This window comes from Rhynchophorus ferrugineus, unplaced genomic scaffold, assembly GCF_030347505.1.
Source record: "Rhynchophorus ferrugineus isolate W39M unplaced genomic scaffold, kcgeb_rfMv2 rfM8, whole genome shotgun sequence".
In the NCBI taxonomy this organism is placed as follows: Eukaryota; Metazoa; Arthropoda; class Insecta; order Coleoptera; family Curculionidae; genus Rhynchophorus; species Rhynchophorus ferrugineus.
In genome coordinates, this window is record NW_027472587.1 from 25,852,210 (window position 1) to 25,869,453 (window position 17,244).

At 33.1% G+C, this 17,244-nt stretch overlaps 1 protein-coding gene across 1 annotated transcript in view; it reads left to right on the plus strand.

Moving 5' to 3' along the window:
• Poxm (paired box pox-meso) overlaps positions 1-17,244 on the plus strand; it is a 73,029-nt gene that overhangs the window by 39,993 nt on the left and 15,792 nt on the right. The window lies entirely within an intron of this gene.

Below are 17,244 nucleotides of genomic sequence, written 5' to 3' on the forward strand. Positions count from 1 at the left end.
TCTGGTAGTTATTGTACGATCATTTTTAGGTTCATCATGGATTAGATTTTTCAGTGATTAGGTATACGTTTACATTTTATTTAGTAGTTATGGTTATTGAAAATCTTTAGTTTTTAGGTTTTATTTAAGTTGTATTGTACTATTTATATTTATTATGCTATGTTGTTTAAAAATAGCAATTAATATATTAAAACACGATAAAATATTTTTGGTGTTATTATACCATTCCTTTTTACAAATCCACAGAACATTCAGTATAAAAGTAGTCCTACTTCCTTTAAAATTATATTATTTATTACATGTTAATAGAAATTAGTAATTTTTTTTCTTTCCTTTTTTAAATTTATCACATGAATGAATATATATACATCTCTGTCTCGCTTATACTACCATTGGAGAATATAAACACATTTAAAATTAACTGCTCCAAGCATTTATCTCCGTCCTTTCCTATCTCACATTTTATACAGACAAGAATTCGTACATCTTGATCTGACATCACGAATGGAAAAAAACAGTCGAACGGTGCATTTAACTGAAAATAGTAATTACTATTTTCAGTCGCTATTTTTTTAACTATCGACTGTTTCGACTGTTTTGCAACAATCGACTGTTTCGCCTGTTTTCAGTCGATAGTTCCCAACGCTAGTTTTTATTTAATTGGTTGACTTATTCTTTAAACTTGCTCTATTATTCCGTGTTTGTCATGAAACTGAATTAATGCTTTGACATAATATGTCTTTCACCTGTGATTCTTCTTCTCGCTTCTCGTAAACAATGGATATCACAGTCTTATACGACCATAGTAAAAGATGTCTTCTTATTGTTTCTCTGGCTTGCCAATCATAAAGATTTGAGCCACTTTTCCAGTGCGTGTGTAAATAGATTGAACGTAACATGGCATTAAAATAAATGTTGATAATTTAAAGCTTTTTTTTAATTTTTTTATTTAAAGATGAATAGTAAAATATGATATCCTAAGTGTAATAATTTTATCTTCATCAGTATACAAAACATCCATTATAACAAGTTACATTTCTTTTTGAGCTATTGAACGATGGTTATATTATACAGGCTAGAATTACCTTATAGTTAGATTCCGTTGGACCAAATGAACCAAGTATGGATTTATACAACTATATCTTGTTATCTCATGATTTTGGGTCCTCATAAGTTGGGCCTGCATGTGTTACCATAATAGTGTTTTTTGTTGTCGATAGATCAGCAACAATATCAGGTCCAGTAATAAGTCAATTGAAAAAGTCTCTGGCCTACCATAGTAAAACACATTTTTTGGCAAAATTAGTTTTTTTTATTCAACATAATTCCCTTCAAGGCTGATACACTGATTATTGCGACCCTCCAACTTTTCGATGCCACTTTTGTAGTACAATTTGTCCTTTGCTTCAGAATAGGCCTCAGTTTCGGCATCACCTCTTGACCGACATGAAAATTTCTTCCCAGTGAGCATTCTTTTGAGATCTGAGAACAGGAAATAGTCGCTGGGGGGCAGATCTGGAGAATACGGTGGATGAACAAGCAATTCGAAGCCCAATTCATGGATATTTGCCATCGTTTTCACTGACATGTGACACGGTGTATTGTCTTGGTAAAGCAGCACATTCTTTTTCTTCAGATGCGGCCGTTTTTCGACGATTTCGTCCTTCAAACGGTCCAATAACTCTATGTAATAGTCGCTTTTGATGGTCCGTCCTTTTTCAAGATAGTCAATGAAAACTATTTCATGTGCAGTCCACCACTCGGATGACTGTCGATTGGACTTCGGAGTGAAATGATTAAGCCATATTTCATCCATTGTCACATATCAACGCAAAAACTCGGGTTTGTTCGGCTTGATCATCTTCAAACACTACTCCCAATCATTAGCTCGTCATTGTTTTGGTCAAAAGTGTGCTTGCGCGGTATCCACTCTGCACAGAGCTTTCTCATACCCAAATATTCGTCAATGATATGATGTACACGTTAGTTAATATCTTTAGAGTGTCTGCTATTTCATTCAATTTCAATTTACAGATATTCAAAATCATTTCTGGATTTTTTAAATATTTTCATCGGTAACGACCCCTTTTGGCCATCCACCGCATTCATTATCTTTGGTGCTCATTTCACCACATCTAAACTTAGTATACCAATCCTTGATAGTTGATTTTTCTGGGGCACTGTCCGGAAACTCGGCATCAAGCCAAGTTTTTGCTTCAACTATATTTTTTCCGTTCTAAAAGCAATATTTCATCAACACGCGAAATTCCTTTTTATCCATTTTTTCACAATAACAAACGTTGCTTCACACAAAATTTTATAATTCACAAACTAATGACCCGACAGCTGTCAAATTTATACACGCATCTTTTGAGTGTTAGGTCTAACTAAAATACATATGGATTTAATTCTAGTAGCACCATACATGTGTCAGGCCGGGGACTTTTCAATTGACCTGTTACACTGCCTTGTTGAACTCTTGAATATATTGGATAGAGTTCAGGATTGCCATTACTTTGTTTAATAGTAAACTGTTTATGTGTTAAATAATATTTCAGCATTTCAAAGTGTGGATGATCGGCTAAACATTTCTTTCGGCGCTATGTTTAAATCATAATGTCTTCCTTCGCTCGCCGTCTCCGTCATAATGGCAGATATTTTGATTTGAAAGGCTTTGGGCAGCTTCGGTCGGATACCGTCGTTATTTGTTTTTTTTTTCTGAATTAACCTAACGTATGTGACTACGGATTAGTCACAGAGCAGCTCCAGAAGCTAGGTACCGATTGCAGTCACCGTAGACTCGTCATGTCTTCGCCGAAGTACCAGAATTGCTAACGTCTCGTCGTCGAAGAAAATAAGCTACCACGTCGTCGAACAGTCGATCCTCCCACAGCGTCGGTTACGGGAGCCCTGTCTGAAGAATAGCTTGTTTTCAACGTCGTCGATGGACCACATTCAAGTGCCAAAGCGACGATGATGCAACGGTATCTGTAGGACCGGAAGATATCAACAGCCGTACCAGATCGCAACCGTACCAACCACAACCGTTTCGAACTATCATATTTTTCAAAGCCCATTTTACACAGCACATTTTGTTTGGTATATATTTTTTTGTATTGATATTTTTTTTCAAACATTTTTGTATTTTTGTTGCTTGAAATAATTTTATGTAAAATTCTGGCAGGGGAGTATTGTAGCGACCTTGAGCATGTCGAATTTTCATCGTGGAATAACGGTCTACAAAATACCCAGAAATATAATCCCAGATGTTGAACACGGGCGGGGTGCCAACTGGAACCCGACAACGAATAGCTGGCGGCAACCCCGAGACGTTTATCTGGGATATTATTGAAGGGTATTTCGGTGATTCAGTGCTCAACCCTCGTTTGGTTAAGACGTGCCACCATCGACTGCCCAAGCTTCGTCTTCAGGTAACTCCGCTGCCATCCGTTTTATTATTTGTATTTTCACATTTTTTTATATTGCCAATAAATAACGGTCACATTATGTAAACACCACTGTTTTATTTCGTTTTACCTCCATTCACCGAACCACATCATTTTACCCTAAAACTGATTGATATTATAGAAATTTTACAGGATAAATTGATCCGAACTGTAGGTGCGTTAAAAATATTAAATTGTTAAAACATTTACAACTTATTATTATTTATTGTGAAATGTTGCGCCCCATAAAAGTGCCGCCCACACGATGCTACTTCACTTAACTAATTGGTCCTCCTGTATATTTTTGTTATATTTATTGCTGCTTCTTAAACACATCTCAATTTTAAAGGAAATTTTGTAAAAGTTATTCTATCTAATTTTTCTTCAAACAGTGGCTAATTAGTTTTATTGTTACCCAAAGATTATTATCTTTCACTATTTAATACAACACAATTTGGTTTTTGCTTTTCATAGTTAACTAGGTATTTATTCTTAATAATTACAGCCAACAAAATAAATTTAAATATATAAACAATAGTATGGTAAGGACGATATGATTTCCTCACGTAAGTTTATTTTAAATAGCCTCATATGGTCGAACACGAAATTAGTACCAATCTTAAGCTTCCAATTCTCTGTTTGTTTCATATACTCGGTTAATGTTTGTCGATGAGTTAACTTGTTCAAACGTTTGGGCACATTTTTCGCTTAAATTTGTTTGCTTCGCATAGGCAGGTAGAAGGAATTGTTTGATTTTCTACTGTTTCATCACTCTAATTGTTCAAGTAGTTGTTTTAACCCAAACTGAAATATATTTGCTTAAATGTTACGATTAATATTTATTTGATATATAGACTAATGAAGCAAATTCATATAAAGTATTTTGTAACACTAATATAAATTGCCCTCTTGATTTTTTGTTTTCCTTTAAAGTTTTTTATTTCCATAACAAATATTCTGTTGCCATAGTTAGGGCTTTTGTTATTATGTGTTGGTCAACATGTTGGTTCACCAGTAGATATATAGTCTATTCAAAGTTTATTTGTATATGCGTCAACGTTTATATGCGTTTTAGTTCAGTTTAGATTTGACTTGCAAAAAAATTTAATCTAAATGAAATAATTGAACAAAAATGTTATCAAATATAATTTTCTTTAACATTATAGTATAACTAAAAACTACAGTTACTTATGCAGCCACAATAGTTTATAGGTTAGAATTTTGCATACGTCTGACAACTAGACGACATTCGGTTGTCAGACGTATACAAAATTATTCAAAATACTATTTATAATTACTACAGGTTATAAACCGGCAAAAGTTATTTTAGAGCATTGCTTATTGTAATAAATTTTAAATCGCTCTGTAATATATCATATCACTTTGTTTGAAAATACCGAAAACAATAGACATTAAGGGTCACAAAATTGATTGCGACTTTAATAAGTTATTTCGAAAAGGAACGAGATAATAAAAGCCCACTTTTGCTCGTAAATTCCGTTAGAGAAGTAATTGATGATGTTAAATATTATAAGTTGCTGCAATTTTAATGACAATGATTTTTAGCGTCTTGCTGCTGCGCTGAATATTAGTGTAGGTACTGTGAGTAACACCGCTTATAAAAACAATATGTTAGATTCAACCAAGGAGACTAGACCATCTTGATATTCATTCTATTCGAGATCAAATATACGAAATTTATAAGAACAATATTTATTATTATTAATTTAATAAAATTATTTCATAGAAAATAGTTAATCTGGAAAGTATACATAAAAGAGTTAGGCATAAAGTTAGGTTAAAGACATACAATAAGATCAAGGAAGATAAATTATTTTAATTTGTGTATTTTGACAAAACTTGGATATTTCAAAATGGTTCATTGGGGCACTCTTGGCAAGACCAAGAGTAACAAAAAATGTGTAAAGACAACAAAAATTTATGGAAAAAGGTAAAAGTTATAATAGCATTTGATTCATATTAATCATTTGTTTCATTTGATCATAATATTTATTAATAAGTAATTGGAGATATATTATTATTCAAGCAGGTAATAACAATGGTTTTATTCCTGGGGCAGAATTAGTGTTTTCCTCCAAATCCAATGGCGACTACAATGGAGAAATGAACCATAACATGTTTTTGTTATGGTTTGAAAGTCAATTGCTAAAAAACCTGGAGGATCCATCAGTTATTATTTTGGACAATGCACCATATCATAGATATATACTGGTGGAAAAAATCCCAACATAGCATCAACAAAGGCTGTAATGAAGGAATGACTTTCAAAACATTAATTGAGTTTTGAAGAAACTACGCTGAAAACTGAACTATTTCAAAGTGTTACTAGGTATAAATGAAACATAAATGAAATGTTTTGCTTCTATATAACAATATATTGTTTATTAATATAGCAGCATTTTACGTATTTTTCAAGAGTGTTAATATAATAGGGTAAAAAGATTAAAATTGTGAATGATAAATAGTAAAATATTTTTGACTGTTTTTATGGCAATAATAGGTAATATTTCCATAACTCTCTCGATTTTTGTTAAAAAATATTTCCGTTCAATAGTAAATAAAGCATTTAATTTATTTAAAAAGCTTTAGTAGTTATTGGGCGATCATTTTTAATTATGTAATGAATTAGTTTTTTTTTCTATGATTAGGTGTATGTTTAATTTTTATTTAGTATTTATGGTTATTGTACATCTTTAGTTTTTAGGTTTTGTTTAAGTTTTATTGTGTTGTCTATATTTATTATAGTATATTATTTAAAAATATCAATTATTATTAATTGATATATATAATATATTAAAATACGATAAAATATTTGTAGGGTATTATTCCATTTAAAAAGAAATTATTTAGATAGAAAATTCCTTTCCTTTTTAGAGATCCACAGAACATTAAAATATAAAAGTAACTCTACTTCGTTTAAAATGAAATTATTAATTGAAAGTTAATAGTATTTAGTAATTTTTTTATTTTCTCTTATAAAGTTAATACGTGAAGGAATATGTATATCTTCGTCTCGCTTTTGCTACCGTTGGAAATATATAAACACACATGAAATTAACTGCTCCAAGCAATTATCTCCGTCCTTTCCTCTCTCACAATTTATACAGCAAAGGGTGCGTACATCTTCGTCTGACATCAGGAATTGAACAAAACAGTCGAATCGTGCATTTGCTGGTTTTTTGACTATTGACAGTTTCGACTGTTTTCAGTTGATAGTTCCCAACGCTAATTTCTATCTATTTTGAAACTAATGAAAATAATTAATAATAAAAATAATATTAAATCATAAAATAATGTCTACACTACAATAATTAATTGATCAATAATAAGAAAGAGACTTAAAACATATTTTCATTCTTAATAAACTTGAAGTAAATTCAGCTAATAGAAATGACAAAAAGTTAAAGAGAAAATATCAATTAAATTCTAGACCCTCGAAAAAGCGATCTTACAAATTTGCCTTCAACATAAACGGGGTACGACAGTTGAAAAAATCGAGAAAATAAGTTGGGCAACATGTCCGGACATAAATCACGTTTTGCCAGATCAAAGCTGGCTGCGGTCTGGCCTGCCGTCGTTTGTTTTTCCATCGCCGCCTCGGCGACAAGCCCCACGACATTCGACATTGTCAACACGTGTTGGATCGAGCATCAAATATGCAGTTTGTTCCCGATGAGATATTATGGGAATTTGTTAGTCTGCATTTTAATAGTTTAATTGTATTCGTCATGTAGGTCATTCAATCTATGTTAAGCACAGAAATTGTCGTATAGTTTTTACAGTAGTTTCTAACAACCAATCACATTATTTTCTCAACGCACTTTTCACTTTTAAAGGGCTCTTCACTATTCTTAATTTATTAACATATTAATTAGAATATTTGCTATCATTTTATACTTTTCCCATCTTTCTGCCAATATATCAGTTCAATATAGTAACAACTGAAAATTAATTCTCGAACTTTTTCAGCTTTTAGAACCCATGTGCTAACCTAATATTATAAATAATTATGTTTGAAAATGTTTACAAAAGGCACTATTATGCTTTAACGCTAATATTAGGCTTGTCTAAAAAGTGCATATTTATTTACAATCTTTTTAGAGATATAATATATTTTGAAGACTAGGACGGTTGCTATTTATATTTCTGATCCAATAATGAAAAAACAAATACCGACGATCTAAATTGAGTGACTCCAAAATACCCCAAAAACATTTTTTATTCCATGCAAAATATGTAAATGTCAGAAGAAGCTTTTGCTGATGATATACTGATAACATCAACAATCATCTTCAATCGATTAATGCAAACATTTCTTCCAACATACAACTTATTTGACACATCTAGCTCCCTCTACCTATGAGCTTTGAAAAAAAATAATTCATGCAAAAACAATCTTAGGTCAATAAACAAAGAAATAATAGTTGTCTCTAGAAGAGTATTCGGAAACCTCTGTCCGGAAAATCAATTCAACAATATGACACATAAACATTGAATTTGGGAAAATTACTGCAAATAGTACATTAGCTATTTTTTATCTGGTAATGTTACCTGAACATTGTTCTGAAAATCCAGGTCTAAGACTTCAGTAGTTTAATGGTTTTTGCACTGATCGACTTCCGATTTTCCGTCACATCAGCTCAGTAATAACATTATACCGATTATTTTAGATAAAAAATACGTGGAAAATTTGTACGTGCCTCTGAAATTTTAGCGTTTCCCTCGATTTTTCCCCCAGTTCTTCCAAGTATATACAACTGAACATAGAAACTCCTCCTTTTTCGAAGTCGGTTAACAAATACCTCAACTTACTAATTTCCAAGGCTTTGGTCTCATTAATTACCAGGTAGATGCATTATTGTAAAAGAGTTGTAGTATTTCAACCTTTTTTCACGGAAACTTATTTGATATTTTTCACAAACCGTTTAATTTCTTCACAAACCATTAGTACCCTTAGGTCTTGTGAATTTTCTCATTTTTAGTATATTATGGGGCGTTCAAAATGCTATGAAGATGTTTGTTTTAATATGTTTGGATCATATTGATATTGGATTTCTTTGACTTTAAAATGTATTTGTATAATCATAATTTGTTTTTAAATGGTAATTCGAAATATCGTCCAAGTAACGACCACATTTTGAACTTCATACAGAGTTCTACTCGTTTGTTCTTACCATGGTCTTTCCACTCATAACGGATAACACGTGAGAATTTAATTTGCCTGCGTGTTTTCCAGTCCAGTCCGCCTTATTTCATATTTTAAAACGATATCTTGGATAAGATCGTAAATTAATTTTACAAGTTAATTTGATGTTTCAGTGCAACCCCATACTTATTATACCCCATATTTAGACCCCATAGGTCTAAATAGGTTGTATGATTAACAAATTGACTAATAAACCAATCTCTTTGATTTTAGGTCAGTTTAAGAGTATCTTCCGACTAACCAGTACAGTTGCTTGACTTTGAGTGCTGCTCTGCTTTCTGTCTAACGTGATTTTTCCAATTTAACCTACCATCGAGATATATTCCGAAGTATTTGGTGTGATTTTGAGCCTGCCTTTTGTCTAACTTTATATTTCCAATTTATCCACTTGAGGAATCGCGCATCCGCGTGTGTTATATAATTAGATTTTTGTCATTTCGTAGCAACCCAAAATATGGACAGATTTGGAGCTGTTAAGGTATTTATCCAGTCTCTAGTGTATTTTTAGATCTTTTTGATTGCCTCTTATACTTTTTCTAGAGCCTTAGAGATATATATATCTTTTACCATAATAAATGTGTCATCGGCAAATGTTCCAAGTACTATTTCTTTAGTTGTTAATAAATCAGCAGTATAGAGCATATAAAGGAATGGCCTCAAAACACTAGCCTGGGGAACTCCAGCCAGAATAAATGGAGTATTAGTGTCCCTTTATGCGGAACTCTAATTTTTATTTCTAAAACATATTACTCCAGCAGTTGACCGTAGTTTTGTGGTAGCGATTAGCTCCCAAATGGCATATCGAGTTAAAAGTTTGTGAGACATCTAGGAATATAACATCACGTTAGACAAAAAGCAAAACACATTAGAACCAAAATAAAACAACTATACTGATTAGTCGGAAGATACTCTCAACTTGATCTAAAATCAAAGAGGTTGATTTATGATACATTTATAAAGCCAGTTAGGACCTATGGGGTGCCAATATGGGCTTGCACTAAAAACTCAAATCAACTAGTCATACAAAGCTGTCAAAACAAGGTTCTTCGTTTGATTACCAATGCTTATCGCTACGTAGCCAACGAGGAACTGCACGATGACCTGGAAAACAAATGGATTTGTGAAGTTATCCAAGATTTCGCGTTGAAACACGAAAGTAGATTACTAAATCATACTAACGTGGAAGCAATACAACTGCTGGACAGCGCGCAGAACGTCAGGAGATTGAAGCAAACAAAACCATAAGAACTTATATAAAATGTTACTATAAGTTATTATAATTTTATAATTGAGGAATACATATTGCTGAATTTTCTCGAACTCGTCTTTCTTGTGAATTAATCCAAGTACAAATGAAAAGTAGTAATAAATTAATAGTAAATTAAGATTGTACTAAGCGTATCTAATAAAAATGTTATATATTAAAAAAAATTAAAATAAATCTAGGAATATTGCAAGATGGTAGTTCTTTTCCAAATGCCTTTTCAACATTGGGTTGGTGCTGTGTGCACTTGCAAAAATGGTTCAATACGTTTTAGAAACAGTTTCTCAAATAATTTTTATATCACAGGAGGTAGCAGCGGAATAAGCCTCTAATAAATCGGTAATATCCGATTTATCCTGCTGGTTTGTCATGTTTTAAAGTATAATTATACTATAAGCCACCTTAAATCATTCCGGGACATGTTTCAGTCTCCAAAAGATATTAAATATGTATGACAACATGATAATTGTTTTTTTTTTTGGGAACTCATTCAATAACTCAGGTGAAATATCATTAATTACAAGAACCTCTTTAGGATTATGGTTGTTATCAATTTCCGTAGCAACTTCCATTGGAGAAATCAGATTTACAGCTATATGGTGCTGATAAACAGGAGTTGTAACAATAGTAGATTCTATATCATGCGGTTGGCATAGGTTAGCCAAATGTCCTGCGAATAAATCTGCTTTTGCATCGTTGCGTCGAACCCATTCATATTGATCATTTTTAATAAGCGGTACTCTAATAATTGATCTTTTAAATCTTCGAGTAGCTTTCCATAACGAGTAATCTTTGTCCGTTTCAAGGCTTAATTCACTTATATATATATTTTCCATTCTGTTTATATTTTTAATTTTTTTTTATTTGTCTGATTAATAATTGTATTAAACATTGTTTTATCTACAGCATCTGGTTCTAATAATTGCTAAATTCGATACCCTAATTTCTAAGGAGTAATTTGCATCATATTCTAATTTCTCTCTTGATGTTGTGGTAGCTTCTTTTGCAGCTGACCGAACTTGTTCGATTATATTTCAGGTTGGTTACCCAAGATTGTTTAGAATTTTCAATCCTACCTTTATACTCATTTGTTACTGCAATATTAGTCTAAATTTGTTAAGGCTAGAAAAATGTTTAATAAGATTGAGCTTTTTATTTTTTCCAGGATTATCGCACTCATTGTGTACTGGAGTGTGATCAAATGTCAGTTCGCACAAGCTTTCAATGTGTATTGATATGATGAAATGCCTTTCGAAATGTAAAGATCCAATAGGTCTGTCATTTTAGTATTGTCGGTGGGCCAGTAGTAGGTTCGCGCCCTGGTTGATAATTACAATTTGTAATATTAATTGCTCTGAGTAATTTATTTACTTTTACAGGTGTTATTAATCGTATACCACAAGCTGTGTGTTTAACATTTAAGTCCCCTCCAATAATAACCCTTGGGTCTAATTTTAAAAATAAGCCCTTCTATTGTTTTGTGTCATTTTGTATTTTGGCGTCAATATTTATTTCAGCGCCGTTTTCTTTTCAATTCTAATTGTTTTGTTTCTTTTTTAAACTCGTTTTGTTGAGAATTCTGTATATCTTGATTTAAAATTAGAGATGTCCCGCCACGAGCACGTTTGATAGTGTGTAGTGTCTAGTAAGCATCGTAATCCCATATTTTATTGTAATTTTTTTAAAAATATTTAGGGATTCGATGTTGGTGTTATGCATGATGGGCTTCTGTGGTTTTCGTCCATCGTGTTAGTCTCGTGGGATAACGTCGACCATGTGATATTGATGGGTTCCATTCCTCGTGCTATCCTTCCATGCATGTGTCAAGCACCTGTCGAGTGCTTATGTTGAGCTGGTTTACCTGTTAGGCACTTCGATCACGTCGGGGTCACAAATTGTAAATCAGTGTGGCTGTCGATGCGATTGTTTGTCCGAACACTCACTACTATTTTGTGGAAGAAATTTGCATGGGAACTGAAAACACTGGTTGAATAAAAAACTTGTTTATTTCGATACTAAATGACGCATGTGGTCGACGGGAGAATGGACAGGATATTAGGTAGGTAAAGGAAGTACGGTAACGCTGTGGAAGTGGTACTGACATAAAGGAGTAGAGAAAAGAAAAAAGTGCCAGACTTTTTTTTTTCTTTTTCCATGATGACCAGCTAGAACCAAATGGTCTTTTGCTGATTTCGCTTCGGATTCGGGGTAGTGAGTGTTTTGCGGGCGACAGAGACCCTGGATTACGACTGGGATTGTCATAGTTGGTTTACTACTGAGGTCTGTGGATGTGTAGGGATTTAATCAATGTGTTGTAGTGTTCTAAGGCGCCTCTGGAGAACCTTACACTGAGCATGTTCGTGAAATTCTTCACAAACAGGATGCCTGATTCGAGGTGAGTGTTGGCGTTTCTCATAACATTGAGGACATTGAGCAACGCGTGTACTCGTTTAGATTGGAACACTTGGAGTAGTTCAAATTGTCTCTCTGAGACATACCTGTACTACACCTATGCTCCGTAGAGGGAGACCGAATGGACTAGCATTTTATACAGAGTCGCTTTCTGGGGGGTTGGGAGTTTACTTTTTCTGCAGAGGAGTGGAAATAGTAGGATGTACAGGCTATTGCCTTTGCAAATAACGTGCTGTATTTGACTTGACTTTAGGGTGACCATTGGAATCTACGGTCGAATTGTAGACCGATGTATGAAACTTTCTGGAGCCAGAGGATAGGGACTTTAGCAATTTGGAGGCGATAGGCGCGGAACTACTTCTTGTGGTGGCACAGAATAGCCTGAGTTTTGCTCCTGTTAATCTGTAGCCGCCAGAAGTTGTACCACGCTATCGCTTGGTTCAGTTGGACTTGAAGTTTGCTAAGAATAGCGTCGGGACAATAACCGGTTGTGAAAAAAGGGGTATCATCTGCATAAAATGCTGTGTGGGAAAGTTTGTTGAGTGGGAAATCAGCCACATAAAGGTTGAATAGGGCTAGGGCTAATGAAGCTGCTTGCAGGACTCCTGCGGAAATCTGTTTATGAGAGGAGACTGCGTCACCTTTCCTAACTTGAAAGGACCTACCGTCTAAGTATGAATCTATCAGGGATATTAGGTCATTCGGTAGACCAAGCTGTTTCGCTTTGAATATTAGACCGTCGAAAGCTTTGGAGATATCTAAAAAGATGGCTCAAGTTTTTCGAGCTCTTCTTAATGCCTGGTGGATTGTTGCTGCAATGCGGGCGATCGTTCGGGATTATGTGGTATGCGTCCGTGAAGTTATTTAAAGCGTGTAATATCGCTTTTTCGGCAAGTTTGGAGAGAGCGAGACGTCGTCGTAGTGGTATTTTATAGCCAGAAACCGCATGGTACCAATCCACCAGCGTTGCCAAACTTTGACTTTGATGTAGGTGAATGCGTGATGGCCTAAAGGGTTGTAGCGGTCTCTACACGTATAAGAGACGATTTATGATATTTGTTGTTATAAGTAGGTTTAGTTTTCAGCTCCGTTGATTTAACCCATTTGCATTCTATGTTATAATTCTTAAAAATGAATTACTCCTTTTTTTCTTTGTCTTGTTTTGGGAAGTTCCGGATTTTTCCAATTATTCTACCATATTTGCCGACTGAAATTTTAACTTCTAGCTACTGAATAGCCAACTGACTGTATTGAAATTCATTGAGCCATTTCATCATGTTGACGATGGTTGGATTGGTATAAAATACAATATTGTTCCAAGGGCACTACCTTGTGGTGTTACTTTTTGCTGACTTGCATTCGAGGGCCTCGTGCAATACAGTAGGATACATTAAAAATCATCGTGGTCCGATTGAATATACTGCGCTGCATCCCCGCTGTTAGAAATATTTGAATATTATCAGTGTTGCTTGGGACGTCGTTTGTGACGCTGTGTTTTAATTATAACCAAACTTCTAAAATCGGTATAGTATTAGCCTTCAAGGCGTAAAATATCCTCTGTATTATTTTTTAAATTAAATAGTTATGTTTATAAGTTTTATATTAAGCTATATATACCATACAGGTATATATATATATATATATATATATATATATATATATATATATATATATATATATAGTAAAAATGGCCTTTAAAAAACAGTAAGATTACATTAATTTACAAAACATTTTATAGGAGATAAAAACATACAACATAATATTAAATTTTTAATTATAAATTAAAGGATATAAAACAAGGAACCTTAACTATGCCATGAATATTTACTAAACTACCACATATTTGAATAATACCAATGTATTATATATAAATAAAATTTTATAACAACTTTCTTGTAGATGCAATCCTTGATACTTCTCGCACTATTCACTAATTAATTACAATACAATAAAAGTTGCAATAGAACATTTTCACAAATAAAGGCAAGGCTAATATATTTAATGGAAAAAGAGCTTACCCACTAAAGAACCATCACCAAATTTAATGAAATCAAAGACTCAAGTACCTAAAAACTCAATGATGTTAATTTTTTTTGTATATATATATATATATATATATATATATATATATATATATATATATATATACCTTTCAAGTATTTTCTTTTATTTTTTATTAGATCTAGTTTTCTCTCCTTTAATATTTTGGTAGATTACTCTTCGTTAGCAACCAATCAAACAGCTGTAGCAAGTACAATACTTGCCCCAAACAACTACCTTTTCAGGATTAATGGTATGCAATATTTTCCTGCAGTTCTGCAATGCCTGTAAACTGGACAATTAATTACTATTAATAATTAATTACTTAAATATATAATTCTCTATTACCTTGTCAAAATTCAATGATGAATGAGATCTGAGATTCATATTGACTACTTGTACTTGCTTCAATATTGAGTCTTATAGCATTCTTAATAAATAAAAACTAATATACTTATATAGACAGACTCTAATTAATTTTTTGCCCATAACTCTTCTTTCCTTATCATTCATAGTCTACCTAAAATTCATTTGTAAGATAATAATCACCATCGATACTTTTATGGAAATTACTACCTTGAGTTTATTATATTACTCCTTATACAGTTGTGTATTAGGCTTCTTGACTTCTTGAAACTTTTTATTCCCTTAAAAATTATTTAAGAAATATTTTTTTTTCTTTATCGTACTGTGCCTTCCAACTTTCAAAGCCTTACAAATTCTTAAAATAAAGATTACATTGTTTAACATCTGTATTATGGATACGACATAGATGCTGCCGAAATTCAGTATGCATGGATACAAAAATCATTAAGTTGAGGACACAGAGAAAGAACGCAAAGGATCCTTTTTGTCACCGACTTCAGTTGTGTAGCAAGCTCATGGTGAAATGCATATGTCTGTTTCATTCTCTTGCTACTAAATATATCTTATCACAAACTTGACATATTAATTTACTTACACTACAAAATTTAAGTCATTTAATTAATTTATCCTATTTGTAACAAGTGAAACTAAACTTACCTTTGACTCTATATTTTTGTAATGCTATTAAAATGTTAAAATGTTAAAGTGAAAGGCCTTCTTTTTAAATAAAAAGGAACGTCAAAATATAAGTTTACAAAAAGCCATATCAAACGTATTAATAGTTAAAAAAATTAACGACCAACGTTTAGTCAGAGCAATACCGTACATCGATTTCTTTTGAGGAATGCTTGACTTGCAATACCATGCAGTGTTGCCAAATCTAAATGCAGGAACTATATATAGTACTAAATACTATAAAAAACGTATCTACTCTATTATTATTTCCTGTTTCAAAACAAAATATAGAAGTTAATTTCAGAAAGTATTGTTCAATATATTATTTTTCTAAAATAAAATACATCCATAAAGCAAACAGCTTAGCTGTAAATTTGGCAACATCGACTTTTAGCATTTCGGCTTACGGCGAGTAGATTGCGCTAACGGATATACGATTAGTTCCGAAAGTAGCCGAATCTCCGGACCACGATGATTTTTAATGTATACTGTGCAATACATTATCAAAGGCTTGGGAAACGGTCAAATATTATACCATTTCACACGCAGAGTAAATAAAACGGACGTCAATCTGCTCTGAAATAAAATTGGTTTTAAATACAACCGTCTAGTTTTTCTCGTCAACGTATCTGGTTCTTTTTTGTCGAGCTCTGACTCGGTGTCGCGACGCCCGACTTTGCGAGACGCTCCGTCGCTCGGACACGCACCGCTAATCGCCCGAACTGATTATGTCGTTTTCAGGAACGGTATCGTTTCAGCTGTTCGTCGTCACGTATTAAAACGGCGATTTTATTGCCTCGCGCCGAATATTTACGACTTCGAAGGAACAAGTACGACCGTTCTTCACCCAACTAATTCCTAGCATCAACAAATCAAAATTTTCGACAACAATATCACATGCGCTCACATATACACACACGTACGAAGACATTACATCATCGCCGGTTTTTCTTTGTGCTTTTATGGAGAATATTTCTGCTTATTTTTGGACAGGGTTTCTGCGAAAGTCTCATTTAATTTCTTTTTTTAACGGCCCAGCTGGCAATCACGTTCCAGACAATGTTTGTGTTTAAATTTTTTAATATAAACAGCAAAATAACTTGTAACAGACTGATATATTAACTGCACAAATCACGAATTAAGAAAAAGTTAACAATTCGTGATTTATTACATAAATATTATTAACTATAAAAATGTTGTTCCTGTCACTGAATTTCTTTATTAAATGTTTAATATTTCTTTGTTTTTTTTTGTTTTTCAAGTGATATCCATCTTCTATTTTCTAAAGCATCAATGGATATAGCAAAGCATCGTAAAAATGATGATAGTGGTGGATCACCTACACCGTGTTGTCGCTGCATTCTATACCTATATCAGGAAGTTTAAATGGGTCGCCTGTCATAACAATTGCAACTTTATTAAAAATATCTACATATTACCTTCCTTTTTTTTTAATCTCCTAGAACGTCAATAATCTGCCCATGGGCAACAAGTATTATTATATGATTTCAGTTATATAATATAACTATCCTGACATGTAGTAGATCACTTCAGTAAGTGATCTACTGTACAACTTACAATCTAAATCTTATTCTAAATTAGGAGTAATTCGCACTAACACTCCGAATCACACTCGTTATAGGTTTTACGGAGATATTACGCTGAATCAGTTTGCTGGACACGTAATATGGGGCATCGACGATGACTTGCAACACTTTATTCTGGAACCTCTGGAGGATATCTATGTTAGATTTGCTAGTAGTACCCCACAGTTCAATACCATAGATCCAAATGGGCTTAAGTATTGACCTATA